The following is a 19,758-nucleotide window of genomic DNA, read 5'->3' as shown; positions in this document are numbered from 1 at the left end:
CAGTCTTTTGTATAGAGTGCTTGCCACACTGATCTCACAATGGAAACTCTGGATTGTCCTATGTAGAGCAGACAATAACATGAGTACCTATACTTGCTGGAGTGGAGAATTCAGCTGAGGCTCAGTTTCACAAAAACAAACATCCAAATGTTCTAAGCACTGGACCTGATCCAAATCAGCCTCCCAAAAGACACAATTAGAGAAATGAGCAGAAGGGGCAGTGTAGAAGGTGCTGCTGAGGTGGGCATCTCTGGGGAGACAGTCAGGCAGTGGGGAATGGTGTCCTGCAGCTGATGGTGGTAAGGCCCAGATTCTGGGGAGTCATGGAGAGCTGTTGCCGGGGCTGTCAACATCCTCAGAACAAAACCACTAAGGATGAAGAAAGTCCATACTAAAACGTCAGTGTGATACTATAGAAAACAGTGATTAGACAAAAAGACACTTTCCCTCTTTGATAGAAAACTAGGATACTGGCCTATAGCTTTCATAGCTGATCTGCTTTCACAAAGCAGAATTTCATCCTTAGAAAAATCCAGAAAATAAACATTAAAGGGAAGAAAATCTAAGTTCTACTATTATACAGCCTTTCTTCCTCTTTCAACCACCTCCCCCAGCAACAATGGCAATTACTGGCTCCAGTTTGAACAGCTGATGAAAATCATACAAGTCGTGGCAACAAACACATCCTGAGGTTTGTGATGCTGCCTGCATGACGCTCATGACTGATTCAGCTTTCCAAGCTGCTGGTCAGCACCTGGGCCCTGTGCGCAATCCTGGATGGAGCACAGAAGCAGCCTGGCTCACCCGGGCACTTCTCTGGGGTAGCTTGATAGAGCAGTATGCATTATTTGTTCTCAAAGATCCCTGCCAAGCACAGGACTTAGAGCAAGTTTTAATTCAGTTATGCTTTTGGAGAGCAGCTTCTGAGCTGATTGCTGTGCTACTGGGATATTACAGGTGCTTTCTTCTGATTAAGGAGCCTCTCCCCTCCCCTCCACTCCTCTCCCTTTCCCTGAAGACTAAGAGAAAAAGAGGTGTTCTTCAGAAGTGATCAACAGGCCCATTTAAAGAAATGAAGGAAATACAGGCCTACCAACTTCCAGAGTGAAATAATATTACTGACTTGTTTAACTGTTCTTCATTACGTAGCCTATTTTGATCCCCTAACTTAGAGCTCTCTAAGTGAGACAACTAATGACTAATACGGCCTTGTCTTGCAAATCCATCACTTCCCCATGTGATGGCTCTCTCCCAGTCTGTACAATACAGTTTCAGCCCTTACAGATACTTCGGTATTGTGCAGCAATGACACAGAGTAATTACAGTGTCTTCCTCTCACTCAGTACCACTCATTCAGAGAAATACCTGGAGAGATCTGACCCACATGAGCCATATAATCACATGCCCTGTTTCACACCCACATGGGAGCACACCACAACCAGCAGCTCTTCTTTGGGGCTAGTGGCAGGACTGGGCCAGGGACACTCAGCTTTATCCAAGGGGGAAAAGGTGGAGGGGTGCCACAGGCCTCAGCCATAGAGCCCAGCACATCAGAAGACATCACACCAGCAGGCTGAGCAAATTGCCTCCCTACAAAACCCACACCTGCTCACAGCTTCCTCCCCTGGGAGTCACAGCAGACCCCCAACTGGGGCACAAACGACTTGAGGGGCAAGAGGAGGCACATTCAGATATATATGCCCCATCAAGCACTTTCTGGGGCCTGCTGTTGCGAAATGTGTGGGCAGTAAACAGGCCAACTTCCCTGCAGCCGGGGGGCCAGCTGTCCCATCTTCCTTGCACAAGATGCAGGGTGCCAAGGCCATGCAGACGGGCCAGAAGCAAGAGCTGCTCTTGTAGGGCAATGGCAAAAAGGGAGTTGTGGGAAAAGTGAGTTGGTGCAAGTATAAACACAGCCAGGGAGAAACAGCTTCCCCAGGGTCACAGATACACATTGCAATGTTTTGGGACATGTAATTCCCTTGCAGTATAATATTTGATAGTATCATATTAACATTCCTGTTCTGTAGTAAAATGTGCTATTGTAGCATGTTTTGACATGAGCTCAGGATTCTGGCCAGGGCACATTTTCACTGTTAGTGCCATGGTGTGGCTGCTTACAGCAACTACATTGCATGCACTCCTTGCCTCAGAAAGAGGAATTCAAAACCCCTTGTTTCGAAACAAAAAGATTCCGAAATGCACATTTCAGCCCGTAACCCAGGAAATGTATGTTCACATCAATGCAAAGTAGCTGAACAATTCCCCTCTGCTGCATCTGAAGTTGAAGTGCTAAAATTCAGTGGTGGCTGAGGAGGAAGGAAGGAGCTGGCTAGTGAGGGGCTTGGGCACTCTGTGACAAAATGCAAGGCTGTGGTGCCTGCCAACTGGTTTTCTGGCAGTCATGCTTCAAGTTAAAATGCTTCTTCCAAAAGCCATTTAGATAAGGGCAAAACAAATGAGAGTGTTCTAAGGCAAGCTCCAAGGCAGTGTTCTGGATGACTGTGTTTGTGAAGGCACTCATCTACACAAGGCAGACCTGTGGGTACTGTGGCATTTAGGATGCTTCTGCAGTAGCTCTTGGCTGCAGAGATACAATGCAGAGTACTGCCAGTCCCAGCTTGGCCAATCTCTCCAGCAAAGGCCACAGCAGTAAGAGTTTTCCTTCAGATTTGCACAGCTTCCTACTCCTTCAGGTATTCCTCAGAGAGTAGCACTCCAAATTCCCAGAACAGTGGAAGCTCCACTGGGTTTTGCTCCACCAGCATGTTTGTGCCATGCTACCCCTTGTTCCCTCCCCCAAAGTCTGTCTGACTGACAAGCCCTGGAGAACTCAGCCTTCAGCATGAGCTGAAGGAAAGAAGCCCTAGTTCATCATGGGAACTAGTGGCCAAGAATCTCAGAATCATACAACGTTTGAGATTAGAAAAAACCTCTAGATCCATTTGATGCAACATCTGCCCAAGCAAGGGCACTCAGAGCAAGGTGGCCAAGACCATGTCCAGAAGTTGATGAAGATCTCCAAGGAGGAGGATCCATAACCTCTCTGGGCAGATTGTTTTCCATCACTCACACACCACAGAAGTGCTTCCTGACAGATAGTGGGAACCTTCTATGTTTCAGTTTAAGCCCGTTGCCTCTTACCTTAAGACCAACCCCCTCTTACAAGAGCCCAGCTTCATCTTTGCACCCTCCCTTCAAGTATTTATGGGCAACAGTATAATTCCCCTCTAAGACTCCTCTTGGCCCTCTCAGTCTCTCCCCTCTGGAGAGGTGCTTCAGGCCCTTCATCATCTTCAAGGCCCTTCACTACATTCTCTCCAGTATGCCTATGCCTCTTTTTGCTCTGGGCTCCTGACACAAAGTCAAAACATGAGCACTTATCAGAAACTGGCAACCCTCACTCCTGATTCACTGCATTAAAGTAACAACCAGCTTCCATCCTCACCACAGACCATTCCCCAAACAACCGGTGATCAGCCAGCAGCTCCCTGTTTGCTCATAGGATGGGAGGCAGCAGCCCCTCAGAGGCCCTTTGTGCAGCTCACCTGCCCCCAATAAGTTACCACAGTGCCACACACATAGGGCGGAAGTAGTAGCTCGATTCCACAATCTGGGCAGCCTCCAAGTTGAGACAAGGACAAATGTCAGCAACCTTTATAGCATTCCGAGAACTGAAATCCCTCCGGCCCCTTCTGCTCACTGGAGAAATGGTACAGAACCTGTTCTCTTCCCAATCTACACCCAGGGGAGAAAAAAAAAAACATTATTCTCTGTGCAAGTGCATTTGTTTGCTGTGTTCCTTATTTAATATCTTACAAACCTATGCCAAGTCACTGAATCCAGACACTCACAGCAACAATAGATGATTACATTTTCCATCCAAAAGTTTCCCCACAAGTGCAAGCACGTTTTTTGCAGGAGATACTGATGTGAAGCATCATGGGCCCAGACATTCAGCTGGTGGGGATGGAGCTTCTTCACTGCTGCTGGTGGAGCTGCCCCCGTTTGCATCAGTTTACATCACTGGAGGCCTTCACCTACGGCTATACTAGCACTGCTGGATAACTAGGATGCTGCGTTAGGCCAACGGGATTTATGGCCATTTTAAATGGAATCGACATTATCACGCACATCAGTAAGCTTCTGTGTTATTGGACTGCAGGCAGCTGAGTACTTTTCCACTCTTTTTCGCTCTTGCTATCAGAAATCATGGGTTAGTCGATAACCACATTCCTCTGAGATGAGTTTGCCAGCGCACTGAAGGAGATCTGCTCACACTGGGAGGCATTGTTTCCCAGGCTATTCCAAACAATACAGAAAACACTGTGTTCTCATTTGAGTACTATGAAGAAAGAGCTCACTCAATGGGCTTTTAAAGAACTAGCATGTGCAATTCTATAAACCATACCCTTTAAAAATAATACCTCTCTCACGGAGAACTAAATCATTACCTACCTATGGACTGCATCCAGCATCAGAAATATGGACAAGTTTGGGATGGACTTTCTGCACAACAGAAGTAAATGCTTCGTTCCCTGCAGAAAATGCATAAATAAATAAATTAAAGCAGACACGACACAAACAATTGAGGCCTCTTCACCCTGGTTAGAAAAGCGTGATGTTGAATTCATTGAAATAAAGCAGGATCAAGATGTCTGGGACAAGACCTTGCCCTGAGTTAACTCTTGCCTCAGAAACCTTGCCTGTAAGTCAGTCAGGAGCACAGTGTCAATCCATATGTAGGACCATGTGTCAGCCCTGCCAACCAGGTCAAAGGCAGTGTTTCAGACAGTGACTTGGCAGCGACACTGTAAATAGCAACACTGCATATATGCCCCTACATAGCATTCTCCATGAGGAGCAGCACAAACATGCCCTGGTTCTGGGGTGACCCTGCAAACCAGCCATGTCTCAGTGCAAAACAAAGGGGGCAGGCTCACCTGTTTGCCATTCTGAGCCAGACAGTAAGAAGTGGGCAGACTCCTTGTTGCCCAAATTAGACATGAATAGCTCCGTTTATGTGCTTTTCGCCTTTAGTTATAGCTCACACAAGGGATCTCAGTCTCAGGACTAGCTCACTCAAAGCACACATTTGGTTTTGCATCAGTTCTTCTTACCTTGCCATTTACCCTCTGAGCACAACAGATTTCTTTTAGCTCTAGGGGAAGCTGGATCAGGACAGAAAACAAGAGTAGCAATTTTCCCAGTAAGAGTCCTGCACTGTCCAACAATGAAACGCTTTTAATGACGCACCGCAGAATGAACCTGTGAAACAAAGACATCCATTTTCCATAATGAGAGCTTGAACAATTTCACCTACATGGTTTAAATCCTTCAAGGAGCAGGAGGATTTAGAACTACAGCTGTATTTCTGTCCACTTCCCTCACTCCCCTTCATACATGAGAACCCCAGAGAAGCCCAAAGGAGGGCAGATGTCTTTGCTGGATTGCAGCTGCCTGGCAAAGCCCAGCTGATCAGGTTCCTGCTATTATTGCTGCAGGAATTTGTGCCCTAAAGAGCAATTCCAAGGAAAGCCTACAGGCTGGATCATGGCCAGACTTCATGTTGCAGTGTTAAAGGGGCAAGTTCAGTTCAGGGTGGGGACCTTTTTGCTTTGCTTTGTGTTTAAATCTGTAGTATTTTGACCTGCACAGCTGTTTGAACCCACAGTCATGCTGCAGTTAGAAGAGGATGAAATAGAGGAAGGTAGCAGAGAAGTAACAGAAATCCAGCGGTAAAGTGGCAAATGGGTTCCAGCAGAGGTAAGTCACTTGAAAAGCACTTCTGCGTGTTTGCTGCAACAGTACCAGGTCTGAGAATATTAATGTTGACACCATGCAGCACAGGAGCTGCTGGGGTGCAGTGGGACACAGGTAGGAACAGAAGCTGACCGTCAGCTGCAGCTCCTTCTCTTTACAGACTAACAGCTGCTGCACAACTCAAGTGCAGCATTGCACTTGCATCCCCACTTTGTGTCACTCACAAGTGACGATGGGTGCAAGGAGGGACAGCATGTGTCTGAAGGAGGGAGATGCTGAGAGACAGCATTATCCAGAGCATGGAGTATAGTCAGTTGCAAATAGACCTTAATGCTCTCAGGCCACCAAAGACTTCAGCGGGACTTTAGTTGGGCCCAAAGCCAGGAATAAGTAGAAATACTCAATAAATTCCTACAGCACGTCAGCCTGGGTTTTATGTAAAGTGTTGTGAGTATTCATTAAAAAATAAAAAATCACCAGAAGAGTAGAAGAACAAGAAATATTCTGCCCAAAAAAAGGGTTTACATTTTTTCATGAGGCTCATTCAAGGTGGAAAGCCTAGAAAAACTTTGGAAAAAGTTCAGAGAAATACTAGATTGATAAAAAGGTTTGGCAAGGATGAGAAACAAAGGAACTGAATTGCTGGAGGAGAAATGGCTGCTGGGGCAAAGATAGAAGAGGCAACATACACACATACATGAAGGAAAAAAAAAGACCATTCTTGCACAGTGAGCACGGAAGAGAACCACAGGCATCGCTTACAATCCATTCACATTACACTGCAGAGCAAAAATATTCCTCCTGGTGAAATGCAGCAGCTAGCTGCCTTCCCTCAGAGGCCATGCAGGATCCTTCCTTCTTATTGCCAGGCAGAAACTTGAGCTCTAATATCTGGGAGACAAGCACTTGCAAACACAGCCATGGTGTCTTGGGGGGTATCTTCAGCCTCCACACTGCCAGACACCATCACCCACAGGCAGATGCATGCCCCAAACTTGGCACCCTGATCCCTTCTGCAAAGAACTCAGATGCATGCCTGAGGGAGGAGCATGTTTTAACCCATTCTAGCTGCCTGTCAAACAAATATAAGCCATATCCCTTACACACCACATGATATTAAATGACAGCCAGAGCCTGCTAGAGGCTGGGAATTCTGCTTCTCACCAGCTCTGAGCCAAGTATGCTTGAGCTGATGCCAGAAGTGAAAGTCCCTGTCGCACCTCTTCCACTCGCTTTGTTACTCATCTAGAGGGCAAACATGCAAGTGTTAACCCGAAGTAAATTAAATTCACTTGGGTCTTATTATGGTGTTTCTTTTAGTTTGCTGACAATTCATCTCTGTGAGGATGTCCAAATAAGCAAGGGAAGAAAAGAGGACACACAACCAAGAGAAAAGGCACTCTTTGTCTGCAGCTTCATGATCAGTTTTCTGAAAGAGCAGAAAGGAAGGTAAAAAACTGAGCTGGCCATATAGGCATTAATGGCAGAACAAGGCAAGCAGGGCAAGTTGGAGATGGAAGTGGGGAACACAACTGCAGCTTTTGGGGAAAACTAAGTCACCAGGCCATGAGGCTGTGGCTACACAACCATCCCTATGGTGACCTCAGCCAACAGCCTGGAAGGTGAGAAAGAAATCTAGGCACCTCCAGAAAGGGAGAGAACCAAACCAAACATGTTTACTCTTACACTGGGAAATCATTCCCTACAGTACTAGTGAGGCAAAGGAGCAGGTTACCCTAAGAGGCAGGGGATGACCTGTCCCTGAGACATTCACTATCAGGCTGGATCAGGCTCTGAGCAACCTGAGCTAGCTGTTGGTGTCCCTGTTCACTGAAGGAGAGCTTGATTAGGCTGTCGTTAAAAGAGTCCCTTCCAACTCAAACAATTACATTGTTCTGTGCTTCTGTGATCTCAGGAGACTCAGAACACCCACCAGTGCCAGCAGAGCCGAGAGACCAGCAGGTGCTGACATGGTAGCATGGCACCCTCAGCATGTGGCACAGCAGCTTTGCACACCAAAGGCAGGACAAAAACACTGCAGATCATTTCTGTGCCATCTCAGGATTGCCTTGGTAGAGTAATACTGCAGTGGATAAAAAGCTTGGACATTTTTTGCTGCAAAGGTCGTAGCAAAACCTAATCCAAACCACCATCATCAGGAGATAAGCGCTCTGTTCAGAGGACCAATATCTCTTCATTTCCTCTGTGCACCATGGATAGAGTCAGCTGGTACTTTGTGATAGTACAGGTGGCTTGACGACAATGAAGCGTTCATCTCAAGCTGACCTACAGCTGGAAGAAGAAAAATATACTGGCAATCACTGCACAATCTAGACATATGTTTAGCCCAAACAAAGATCCTGTTTTCCTCCTTAATCTATACTAACACTGTATCTGAGACTAAGGAAGTCTAGTAGCTAACGAAACCTAACCACAGGGGAGGGAAAAAGACTTGAAACAGAATTTATATTTTGAAGTCTGAATGATATGATATCTCTAAAACACAAACAATTTTTTTTAATTTTTTTTTTTTTTTTTAATTCTGCTTTGATTTATGTCCAGCCAAGCACATTAGGCCTTTGTTTGGGGCCTGGAGGAGTCCAAACCAGAAGCTGGCTGAGGAGCTCCTCACCAAGAGAGGAGCAGCTGAATCACCAGGCAAGTTTTGGCAGCACTGGACAAAGGGAGGGAGTGGTCAGGACATCCTTTAGTAGCAGCCTTAGGGATGATAACCTCACTCACCATCGGCATTGCACCAACAGAACCACAAGTGAGCACTCCCTGCACACCCACGCCACTGAGGGAAAGAAACCTTTCACCCAAGCACCGCCGCTGTTCAACAGATGTGGTTCCGTCTCCAAAATAAAAAAAAATGCCCTTCAGTCCTAATAATTTGACAGGAAAAAGACCCCTCACAGGCAAAATGGATGTTTGTTTTAGCTAGAGTGCTTCCCCTCAGTCTTGGCTGATACAGACAGAGCCACAGTGGTGACTGGAACCTGCATGGAACTTCTACCCTAGAAGAAGGGAAAAGGTTGTCTTCATGGAATGAATCCCACATCCCAGACTGATCTTGTCAGTAACACGCTGAATGGCTCAAGGGGATCAGATAGATCTTAGAACATATTTTATTTTAAGTGCAAATGTTTGCCTATTATTAAAAAAGCGGAGTTAAATATTTTCAACCACCTGTAATGGTTTGGTAGCCATCCATGAACTTCCCCCTCATTCCTAGATTAAAAACTAAAACAGACCCAAAAGATAGCTTTCACTGCAGTAGGATACTCTGAGTACTTACTTTTCTGGCCCATGGTAACCTCAGTCTGGGAAGGGGCTGCTGATATCCTTTGTATAAGGAGTCAAGTCTCAGGCAGAAAGAAAAACAACAGTGGCTTGGGCCTTCAAAATTACTGTTCTATTTCCTGTTTCAGTGGTAGAAAGTACCTCTAGAGAGGTGAGAAGCAGAAAATATGTTTCTTACAGAGTAGAGTGCAGTCTTTATGCATGAAAATAGAGTCCTATCACTCATCATCTTTCAATCCAAGCAAATCAAAGCACACTTGGATTTTCAGTTTCTTCCTGTGTCTTGCATCGCCATGTCTCTGGTTGCTCATTCTGAATTAGGTCTTGAATACTAATGTACTCAGGGTGATATTTTAACGACAATCTGATACCCTGCAATGTATGGGGTTGGAAGTACCCCACCAGCCCTGGTGCATCCAGATGAAGCAGAGCTGGAAGGACTTTTCCAAGCCTCATCTTGAGTCCTCTACACTTTGCATCTAAAGGCAGCTCATGAATGAAGACTGGGCCTTGGCAACTCTCCATTCATTAGTGACAAATTAACAGCCTTTTCTTTTGTTCTTTGTGCACAGACACACACATACACACTCGGTGACTTGGCTTTTTTTCATCTTGACAAATCCTTCCTCCAGCTTCCCTCAGTTTTCAACAGCACAATGGGGAGTCAATCAGGAAAGCTTTACAAAGCCGATAAAACGGATTTGTTTAACTGGTTTCCAGTTCAGTCCAGAGTATTATGAGGAAATACACAAAGGCAGTGGGAAATAATTATCTTTCTTCTGCAAGACCTCTTGGCCACTATTATCAAGTACAAATGTGCATAAAGTGTGGACATTTTCAAACATGTGTACACCAACCTTCATGTTTCAGAGATCACAGCTGCTCCCTGAAGGTCACAAGGTAAGGATGGACTCATTCAGATGAAACTGAAGTTTCGTCATGCTTTCATACCTGTAATTAATTCACCATAAAGCAGTAAGCATTGTCTTTACAAATGGATTTTTGAAGACCTGTATCAGCTGTGGTTTGCAGCAACATTTTGGGTCTCAAGGCCACCACCTGTGACCAGTCTGCAGTTGAAACCATCCCGATTACACAAACTGGACCAGTGGGGTAGGAGATAAGCACCAGCAAAGCAGAACATCAAGAAGAACTTCTAACCCAGTGCCCCACTGCTCAGGAAGGCTCTCCCAGGCTGACAGGGCTCAGCTGTCTCCCTTTTCAAAGCAAGCTGGGCTGGCACTACTTCAGAGGTCTCCTTCTGCCATTGTGCAGCACAGACAGGACTGTCCTGCATGGCCATCTGAGGGAAGGGGTTGTTTTATTTATAAGCTGGGAGGAAAAAATAAAGTTACTGAATTGTTTTTCATTTGGGGTGAAGAGGAAGAAAAGAGGTCTCTTATTTTTAATATCCAAAGTGCACTCAGAGTGATTTGCTTTCAAAGGGAAAAAAGGAAGTGTGGAAGCTGAGCTTCTGCCATGACCAAGAGTTTCTCACACGTGCATGGGGTTTTTTGGTCAAAAATCAAGTTCCTTGTGAATCAAAACCAGAATTCAACTGTGTACACAAAACAGCCCCAGGAGATCAGGGCTGAGCCAGGTTCTCAGAGCTGGAGATCTCTGCACTCAGATCTCTGTATACAGGAGCACGAGGGTGGAGGCAGGAGGGTCCTTGGGCCACATTCCCTGTGGGACAAGCTACAGGGCCTTCTATCCACAGAAAAGGGGACCAAGAATGACAGCTTGAGCAGCTGTCCCCTGGAGGATGAAGAAAGCCATGGTGAGGGCATGATCCTGTGAGATAGGAGATGCTGTCTCTAAGCAGTCTGGATAAATGAGGAGAGTAATGCAGAGGGGTCGTCCACATCCCACAGAGTGCTATCACCAGGCAGCTGCATCATGGAAGCAGCACAGGGCAAGGGAAAGATCACCTCCTCTATTTTTTCAATCCAGCCCTTCATTGCTATGGCTTCTTTCACCACTCAATGAGGCACTGTGTTTCAGGAAGAAAACAAAATGTTTGTTTGACCCAAAATGAACTTCGGGACTTTAAATTCACCAATAAAGCACAAAAAAAAAAAAAAAAAAAAAAAAAAAAGTGTTTTTTCAGTCAGTCCCTCCAATTTATTTTCACATTTATGTGTTGACAGCCAAACAAAAAAATAAGTATTCGCATAATGACATGCTGTCTTCCACTTGTTTTTCACATGAATGGGGTTACGTATTACAATCCACAGTCCTAAAAACTTTTCCGGATTTTATTTTAAAATTAAATAGAAGTGCTTGAGAGAAGAGTTAAGATTAGAGTAAACATGGATGAGTTTTACTTAGCAACTCTGTGCCTCGGAAAGGACTTAGTGCTATTTATTTTATTTATCTGCTACATTTAGCTGGATGGATTCCACATTCCATTACAGTTTAGAAGTGATGTATTTCATCCTGTAACAACAATTCCAAGTCAACTGTTACGATCAAATATTTTTGTTTAAAGCCAAGCATATATCAAAAATCATAATGCAAAGCTCATTTCCTTAAGAATCAATGTAGTTTTATTCTGAATTTCCATAAAAAGAAAATATTATTTTAAAATACAAACTTTTAGATACAATGGAAAATGAATTCCATTCAGATGATGTAATTAACCCCCAGTATAAATAACGTGTGGTGTATATTGTAATATGATAATGTGAAAGTCCAAAAGGACTCATTCCCAGACCACATCAGAAAATCTACTGAGTCAACAACTGTAGCAGACAATAACAGCACGAGTTAAAGAGCAGAGCTTTAAAGCAGGTTAGTCCAAACTGTGCAGCATCGAAAGCGCCACTGACAAGATTAAATATGACCACTCACACTCTGGAGTTATGTGAATTCACTCAGAAAAGACTTGATATGTAAGACCTGTCTGTGAAGCAGCAACTCATTCCACTTGCCTTGCTGGACTGCTGCACATGGAAGTACATTCCTGTCCCTGTTTTGCATTATTGCCACCAGTTTTAAATTAATTTAAAAGGAAAATGACTTTTTAAACCCATTTTCTTAAAATTTGCTTAAATTACATTAAGAAAACATATCTGAATATCACTTTCTTGCATAGAAAATCTCTGATCACATACATAGGATGTGGCTACAGAGCAGAGGTAAGGAGCTGAAATGAAAAAGTATTATTATAGCAATAAACATGTTGTTTCAACTGTCCTCTCAGATCAAAAGAAAAACAGCATTTCAGTGGGATATAAGTGACTCAATGTTATATGTAGAAACTGCACAAAAGCCACATGGTAATGATTACTAAAAATGCATATTTGTTCACTTTTTCTTGACAAGAGCCACATGGCTTTTCTTAATCTATTGTATCATATATATGATGTAACAGTATACCAATGCAAATCAAACAAAAGCTGAGCAACCTTCCAGCTGAGAGTCCAGACACAGAAGTCAGGCAGGAACTTCTGGTTCCCATTCCCAGCTCAGCCCTCCATGCATACATTTTCTGCTTCTATCTTCCATGTCAAAAAATGCATGGTTTAAATCATGAGAGAAAGGGGAGAAACAACCACATTTCTTATGAATTCCAACACCATAGTAAAATCAAACACAGGAAAATAGGTTTTCTCCTCAAAGCCACCCAGAGAGATGACTGCAAGCAAGGGTGACTTATCACTCTGTGCTGAACACAGTGCTGCCCATGTGCCACCACCACATCTTTGTCATACAGCTTGATTTAATGTAAGCCTGCAACTTTGCCCAGAGCTTGGGACTGCAGCTGTAAAACATCATGAAATTCAGCAGAAGCCCCGGCTGGTATGTGGCATTGCATGGGAAAATCTGCCAAATTAAATGGCTCTAGTTCAGTCCTTCCAAGTAATTTTCTATGCACCATGCCCTTAAAAAGCAGTACAGTAATGCTTTAAAAGCATATATGTTACTTCAATATTCTTGATTTCTGTGGGAGAGATACAGTATCTAGAGGCCATAAGAAAAATGCCATGGCCCCCTGACACAACACATGGCATGAGGTCATGGTGCTGGATCAAAATCTCTCCAGGGTGGATCCTAGTGGGTTAGCTATGTTTCTGCTGTAGACCAGGCCAGACCACTGAAATAGGTGCTTAGGGCATGATCCAGTCTTCATCTCACAGCTTCCTAAATGTGTTGTTCACAACTCCCCTTTCTCCCAAGGCCAGCAGCAAGTGCAAGGTTCTGCTCCATCCCAACCTCTGTGCATCCGCCAATACAGGTGTGACTATGTGTGCATTCAGGCTGATGTAGCATTGCTCAGAATGGCAGTGGAAAGGAACTGAGTGAGACGCCTGTTCTGAAGCAGCCTCTGCTGGGTGTACCTTCAAGATGCTGCGCTCTGGATAGCAGCTGGCTCTTACAGGAGAGGAGTTACCAAAACACACCTCTACCACACACTACTGCTCATACCTCACAAAGTACTGAACACAGAGCAGACCCTTTGATGCCAAGCAATCTGGGACACTGTGGCTTGCACCAGCCAGTAGTGGTTGTCACATTAGCTTGCTGTTTTGGCAGAGGTACTTCAAAACACACTTGCATATTACATCTGCCTGACTCAAGCCTGTACCTCCAGTTCTATTGCATTGCACAGAACCAATTTTAATAATCCCAATTAATCCTAATTAATAGGGGAAGCTGTGGCAGCACTGTAAAAATTACAAGACCTTCTTTACATTTGAGGTTTGGATTTCACAGAATTCATAGGTCTTCATTTCATCACTATACCTTAAGATCAAACCGGCAAATGGATTATGTTAATCTAGCCTCTGCTTCTGCAAACAGAAAGAAGGTTCCATTGAATCTGATGATTTTATACATCATATGTAAGTTCAACATTTATAATCCAGAAAAATTAATCAGATCTCTCTCATTCCGTTATGTCCACAAAGTTCAGATGTGGCAGGAAAGTGAGCTAATGTAAAATTATCGTCTGGGTCAGAATATCTATTTACAGTGTTCAATTACATGATCGTATCATTTTGCACAGCCTTCTTTATATTGGCAAGCTATAAAAGAGCTTCTTCAAATGGAGCCATTGTTCTGCTGCATGAACTAAGAATAGCAAAGACTATATATAAGGCCTCAGCCCCAGAGCTATGCAGACAAACTGCCTTGATAAATTCAGAAGTTTCCTATTGCATCAAAGTTCCTTCCTCCTTTCTCTTCCCAGTCTCCCTTCCCAAATATACCAGACTGTATTTGGGCACCCCACATAGATTTAGGCACTGATCTTCTGCAGACAACTGCATTTTATTATATCCAGATTTGAAAGGCTGCTCTTTTTTTAACACATTTGGCCTAGCCTGCCAGGCGACAACAGAACCGGGTGTTATTTACAGGTCAGTCTGTAACTTGTTTACTAGGAGATGCTGATTGAAAGGCCCTTACCTGTCTCTGGACTTCCCTTCTTGTTGCCATAGTTTATGGTCATGGTTTACCCAGAGGAGAATAAAAAGTTGGACCTAAGATTTTATTAATTTTCAACATCCTCAAAATAGAGTCCTCCACTAATACTTACGATCAAACAAACAGGTTTGCCACAAAGATGAACATCTCAGAAAAATGAAATAACTGCAGTATGATGACAGTTTAGTATCTCATGCCCCATTTTATGATCTCTTCTCTGATTTCAAGGAGCTGCACATTTCAATTTGAACATATACACTTATGCCTTCTCTCATTTCCACCTCTCTGTTGGGCTGAAAGCTCAGGGAGCAGTACTGTCAAGGCAATAAGATCGATTCCCCCTAGTTCAGTGTAGTTCTACTCAAGTGGAGTAATCCTAAATGCAAGGATGATTCCCACAGATATAGAATATTGTCTGTCAGGGCCATGGCACCCCTGGACCCAGTCACCTGGCAGTATCCCTCACAGGAGGGGGCCAGAAGGATGTATTGAGATAACAGAGGAAGCAAAAAGTTCTGAAAGGAGCTCCTTTATACTCCTGCCAGGGATTCTCAATAGTCTCCCAGCTCAGGGGCTCACTGAAGGAAAAGGGAATAGCTTGGTTTATCCAGCTCAGGCAGACTCTCAGGAGGTCCCAAGGGCACACTGATCTCCAAAGACTGGAGATACTTTGCTTTGCTTTCTACCTGCAAAGCCACGTGCTTAAATCCTGACCAAAACAACCGTGGGTTAAAAACACTTATGCAAGCTTTTGGTACTGTGCAAAGCTTTTCTGTTTACTAGTGCTTCTCACACAGCTCCTGAAGAAATGAAGTGTAAGAGAGTGGGCAGTGCAGATTCCCAAGTAACTCCAGAGGCATCACCCATTGCCCCAAGGTTCAGAAATGCCTGGAAGACACCCTGAAAAGCAACCCAGGGAGTCTCCAGCAGGCCAGATTTCATCACAGTGAGTAACCAAAAGTTTTGTGAGAGTATAATTTTTTGGATTTGTGTAATTTTTCAAAGCTATGCAGACAGCTTCCATGCAATTTCTTCTAACCTAACTCACTCACTCTGCATCTCAAACACGCGCACCAGGAATGCAGCAGTCTGGCACGAGTTGCTCATGAGAGGGAAGAGGAGCCAGCTGCTATTTATACATGACATACACTATGCCCACACTCTTAGCAAGTGACTTCAGACTGTGGCATGGAAAAATACTTGAGGAACAGACCCTCATTTTATTTCAGTTTTAGGAATCCCATCAGCACACTCACTGAAGAAACAGCTCCTAGAAAAGCTGCATGCAAACACACAGAGCTAGATTTTAAAACAGTGTTAGTTTTGGCCTGCCTCTGCTCTCTCTGGAGTTACTTTGGCCAGCAGTCTCCATTTCTGAGAATCTCACAGATAGAATTACAAGAGAGAGACCTCTTTGCATACATACTTTGATGCACTGAAGGAAAGTTTCTGGCATCTTTAAAGAACCTGACTTCTCTGGAACTGGGGATACCATGGAAGGTATAAAAAAAATTACAGGCAATGTATTCATATTTCAGTGGCACCCATTTAAAATTCCACTGAATTATGTGAAAAACATTGGATCAAATAAGAAAGATCTTCTGAATAAATAAACATAAAGAGAGAGAGAGAGATGAATAGATAAATAATAAAGCTTGGCTGATGGAGCAAAGACTATTTAAAAATACAAAGTAGCACAAACTGCTTGTGGTAATACTTACTGTGCTTTATCAGGGCATTCCCTTTTTATATACTTGAAAATTCTACACTGATGAGTAACATCAGAGAGGGAAGGGAAGGGAAGGGAAGGGAAGGGAAGGGAAGGGCAAGGGAAGGGAAGGGAGGAGGGAAGGGAAGGAAGGAAGGGAAGGGAAGGAAGGGAAGGGAAGGAAGGGAAGGGAAGGGAAGGGAAGGGAGGGAAGGAAGGGAGGGAAGGAAGGGAAGGGAAGAAAGGAAAGGAATGGGAATGGGAATGGGAAGGGAAGGGAAGGGAAGGGAAGGGAAGGGAAGGGAAGGGCATTAAAGATAGCACTTTAGTCAAGGCCTCTGAAGGAAGTGATGAGATGCCAAGAAAATGTGAAGATGTAAACCCTGACCTTCACAAAACCTCATTTTAGAATGCACTGAAGGACTCAGGTTACTTCTCTGGACACTGAATTTTGGCTTTACTAACAGCACCTGTGGAACATTTTGCCTTTTCACTGACTTCTGCCAGCATTTAATTACAGCCGTTGTACTATGCTGTATGCAAAATATAATGCACAAACATACTACCTGGCATAGCTGAGGTGAAGGTATGCAGCATCTGCTTCACTTGGGTGAGTCACAGCAGAAGGAAGAAATAATTTGCTGAGAGATGCAAGTCAAATTGATGGCAGAGCCAAGCTTGGAAATCAGATATTCATCATTTTAAGGAGAAAATATTTGGGATGATGGCTACTTGCTGAGTTTGGGCAGAAAGGACAGGGAAAAGAGATTCTCTTTTATTAAAACTAAGTGCAATCTGTTGTTTAATTATCTTACTACAAAAGTATCACCAGTGCAAAAGTCATACTGCAAAGCAGTGAGCAAGAAACACTGATTCAGATAAGTCATTTGGATAATGCAATAGATCATGTAAATCACCATCATCCCAGAAACAAACTGCAAAGCTGACTTCATTACTGACACTGGAAACACCACCACTCTGTAGGTGCTCCCTGCAGGGAGAAGGAGAACAAAATACAGGAAAAGACAAAGAAAGGAAGTTGTTCTCTGTATTTTAAGCATGTCTCCAATCATCCTTGTGCCACAAGGAAACAGAAATCCTCAGTTGATCCAATCTTTCTTTACTTCAAACGTTTAACATTGAACATACTGCAGCTAAGGACTCAGTGGCAGGATCATCTCCCAGCATACATACACCTTGTGCTGCTGGTCCCCCAGCATCTGAGGGGAGCAACTCTGGTTTTTTTATCCTTTAGCTCATCAAAAAAGAGCCTTCCTATTACTTTCCCCCACTGCTGATCACAGCTTCCAAGAAGGGATCCATAGGTTGTGGCCATTCAGCATTGTTTCAGCCTCAAAGATGGTTGAAGTCTTCACCCATTCCACAGCTCATTCACTAAACCACTAGCTCTTCACAAACTATTAGTATGGGGACAGGGAATTTTCATATGCCAGGATTAGAATGGTTACAAACACAATTACAGATGGCTGATAGTCTTCTGTTTTAACACACCAAAGGAGCAGCCTGCAGCCTGCAGCACAGTGCAGTGCAGCTAAGCAGACCCAGGCAAGACCATTGGCTGCAGCATGCATGAGCCCCACTCTCTGCTGCTAGTCATGCTGCAGATCAGCTTGCTCAGTCCTTGCTCAGCAGTAAAGCACATGCACAGCTTGTCCCTCACAGGGCTTTGTCCATGCAGTTCTCCTTTTTCTGCACAACTCGTACTACCCAATTATCCAGAGAGAGGCATTGGTAAAAATGCATGAGCAGAGAAAGAAATATTTATAACAATGAAGTGTTACCACTCATGCCAAAATATGTATGTATGAAAATGAATGAATAAATAAATAAATAAATAAATATTGTATATTTCGTATACAAGGCCAATTGAGAAACCCTCTGGGAAGTTGTGTTTGGTGCAACACCTGTGTGCTGATTCTTTTACGCACATTAAAAGTTTCAGATAAAAGGACCCCTGGTTACTGACTCATCGCTCCATCTCTCTACACATAGTTGAACTGTGTCTCAGTATTTATTACAAGCAAAGGGATCTGTTCACTAGTCCCTTCCATATCAGACCACTAATGAAACCAAAAGAGACAAACACGACTGCTGCTGTGCAAATCAGTAACCCCAGACAGGCTCCAGACATGCAAAGTCTTGGGGAAGCCATCTCCTGCAAGTGATAAGGCTGCACCCATCGTCTCAGTCACTACAAAAATGCAGCCTCGCCATGTAACATCAGAGGACCAAAATAGCTGTCATCGGCAGAATTCCCCCATACTTTTGTCAAATACTCACTGCTGTTAAAATACTTTGCCACTGTACTGGTGTTTTTATTTCCAGAGCTCTTCACAGATATTCACAAAGGTGATGGAGCCTGCTGTGAGAACAAAACATAAAGCAGATCTTCCAATGCGCAGAGCTCCATTTCAGAAGCCTTTCATCTATCATATGATACTTTCTGGTTAAGTGATCACCTCTGATTTGTTGAATCAAAGTCTTAATCATGTCTTTGGCATCAAGCAAAAGAACTGCTAGCAATATTAACAGAGTTATTCAGGATTGAGGGTGGAAGTCCCCGCTGTTTAAAGCAAGAGTTAGACAGTATTACCAAACGATCCCCTAACTCAGACTCTTTGAAGTGTTATGAAAACATTTTTAAAGCAATATTTGCCACAGGGTAGTCACTCGCATTATATCAGTCTTACACCTCCTCTTTTCATCTGTGAGCACCTCATTACCAGTGGATAATACTGATGCTGAAATATCACTTTCCCTTGGGAACAAAATAATAATTGTGTGTGTCACTCGAGAAGGATCTGCTTGGGCTGTGCAGCAATGCACAGTTATAAAGCACTTTTGACAAAAAATGTTTGATTTTGTCATGTTTTCAGGTCAAGAAATACCGGTACAATGTGTGATCATTTGTTTCCAGTCAGGGCTCTTGAACACACGTTGTTTGCACAAAAAGCAAACATATCTGCTCATTAAAGCAGAAAATAAAATAAAGATGCCAGTAACCGAAACAACAGTACTGCTACTACTACTACATTTCCATTTGTCCAGAGACAACAATGAGTATTTATTCCACAAAATTCATGACTTGGCTCTGTATATTCCTTTCCCTAGAATAAGAGTTAACAGGGCGCACGTTGTAATGTGCTTTATCAGAACATGACCTCTTCAAATTGGCTCAGGAAGTCAAAGTTCGGGTGGAAAAGAATACAAAAGGAAAGACTGCAAATGTCAGCAGATGTGCTGAAATTACTGTATGTAACGAAGCTGTCATTATTTTTGAAGAAATTCTCAAATAGATATTTCAGATTTGGGCTTGGCAAATTATATCATTAGTGGATTGGAGGAGAAAAAAAAAAAAAACAAAAACAAACAAAACATGACTAAGATCTACAGAGGTAAGTAATAATCCCTAACCATATTCCGGGTAGGGAATTTCAATCCTGTTTTCCCCATCTAAATAATAGCTGACTCTAAAAACCCCTGAAACAGACCCTTGTGCTTTACATTTTTCACTGTGGAACACTTACGTTAAA

The 19,758-nt window shown here is 43.5% G+C and overlaps 1 long non-coding RNA gene across 2 annotated transcripts in view; it reads right to left on the bottom strand.

The window, feature by feature from the left end:
- LOC107309946 overlaps positions 1-16,310 on the bottom strand; it is a 57,132-nt gene extending 40,822 nt beyond the window's left edge. The window contains exons 1-5 of one of the 2 annotated variants that reach the window (XR_001553404.2): positions 16,218-16,310; positions 9,924-10,017; positions 5,121-5,268; positions 4,459-4,538; positions 2,898-3,738 (exon numbers count right to left, since the gene is read on the bottom strand). This is a non-coding gene — a long non-coding RNA (uncharacterized LOC107309946). Of the gene's footprint in view, positions 1-2,897; positions 3,739-4,458; positions 4,539-5,120; positions 5,269-9,923; positions 10,018-16,217 lie in introns of those variants that run through there. The other variant, XR_001553405.2, reaches the window with a different exon arrangement.
- Between the last annotated feature and the right edge of the window lie 3,448 nt (positions 16,311-19,758).

This window comes from Coturnix japonica, chromosome 1 (genome assembly GCF_001577835.2).
Source record: "Coturnix japonica isolate 7356 chromosome 1, Coturnix japonica 2.1, whole genome shotgun sequence".
NCBI classification, from domain to species: domain Eukaryota; kingdom Metazoa; phylum Chordata; class Aves; order Galliformes; family Phasianidae; genus Coturnix; species Coturnix japonica.
This window is presented reverse-complemented; position numbering and strand designations above follow the sequence as displayed.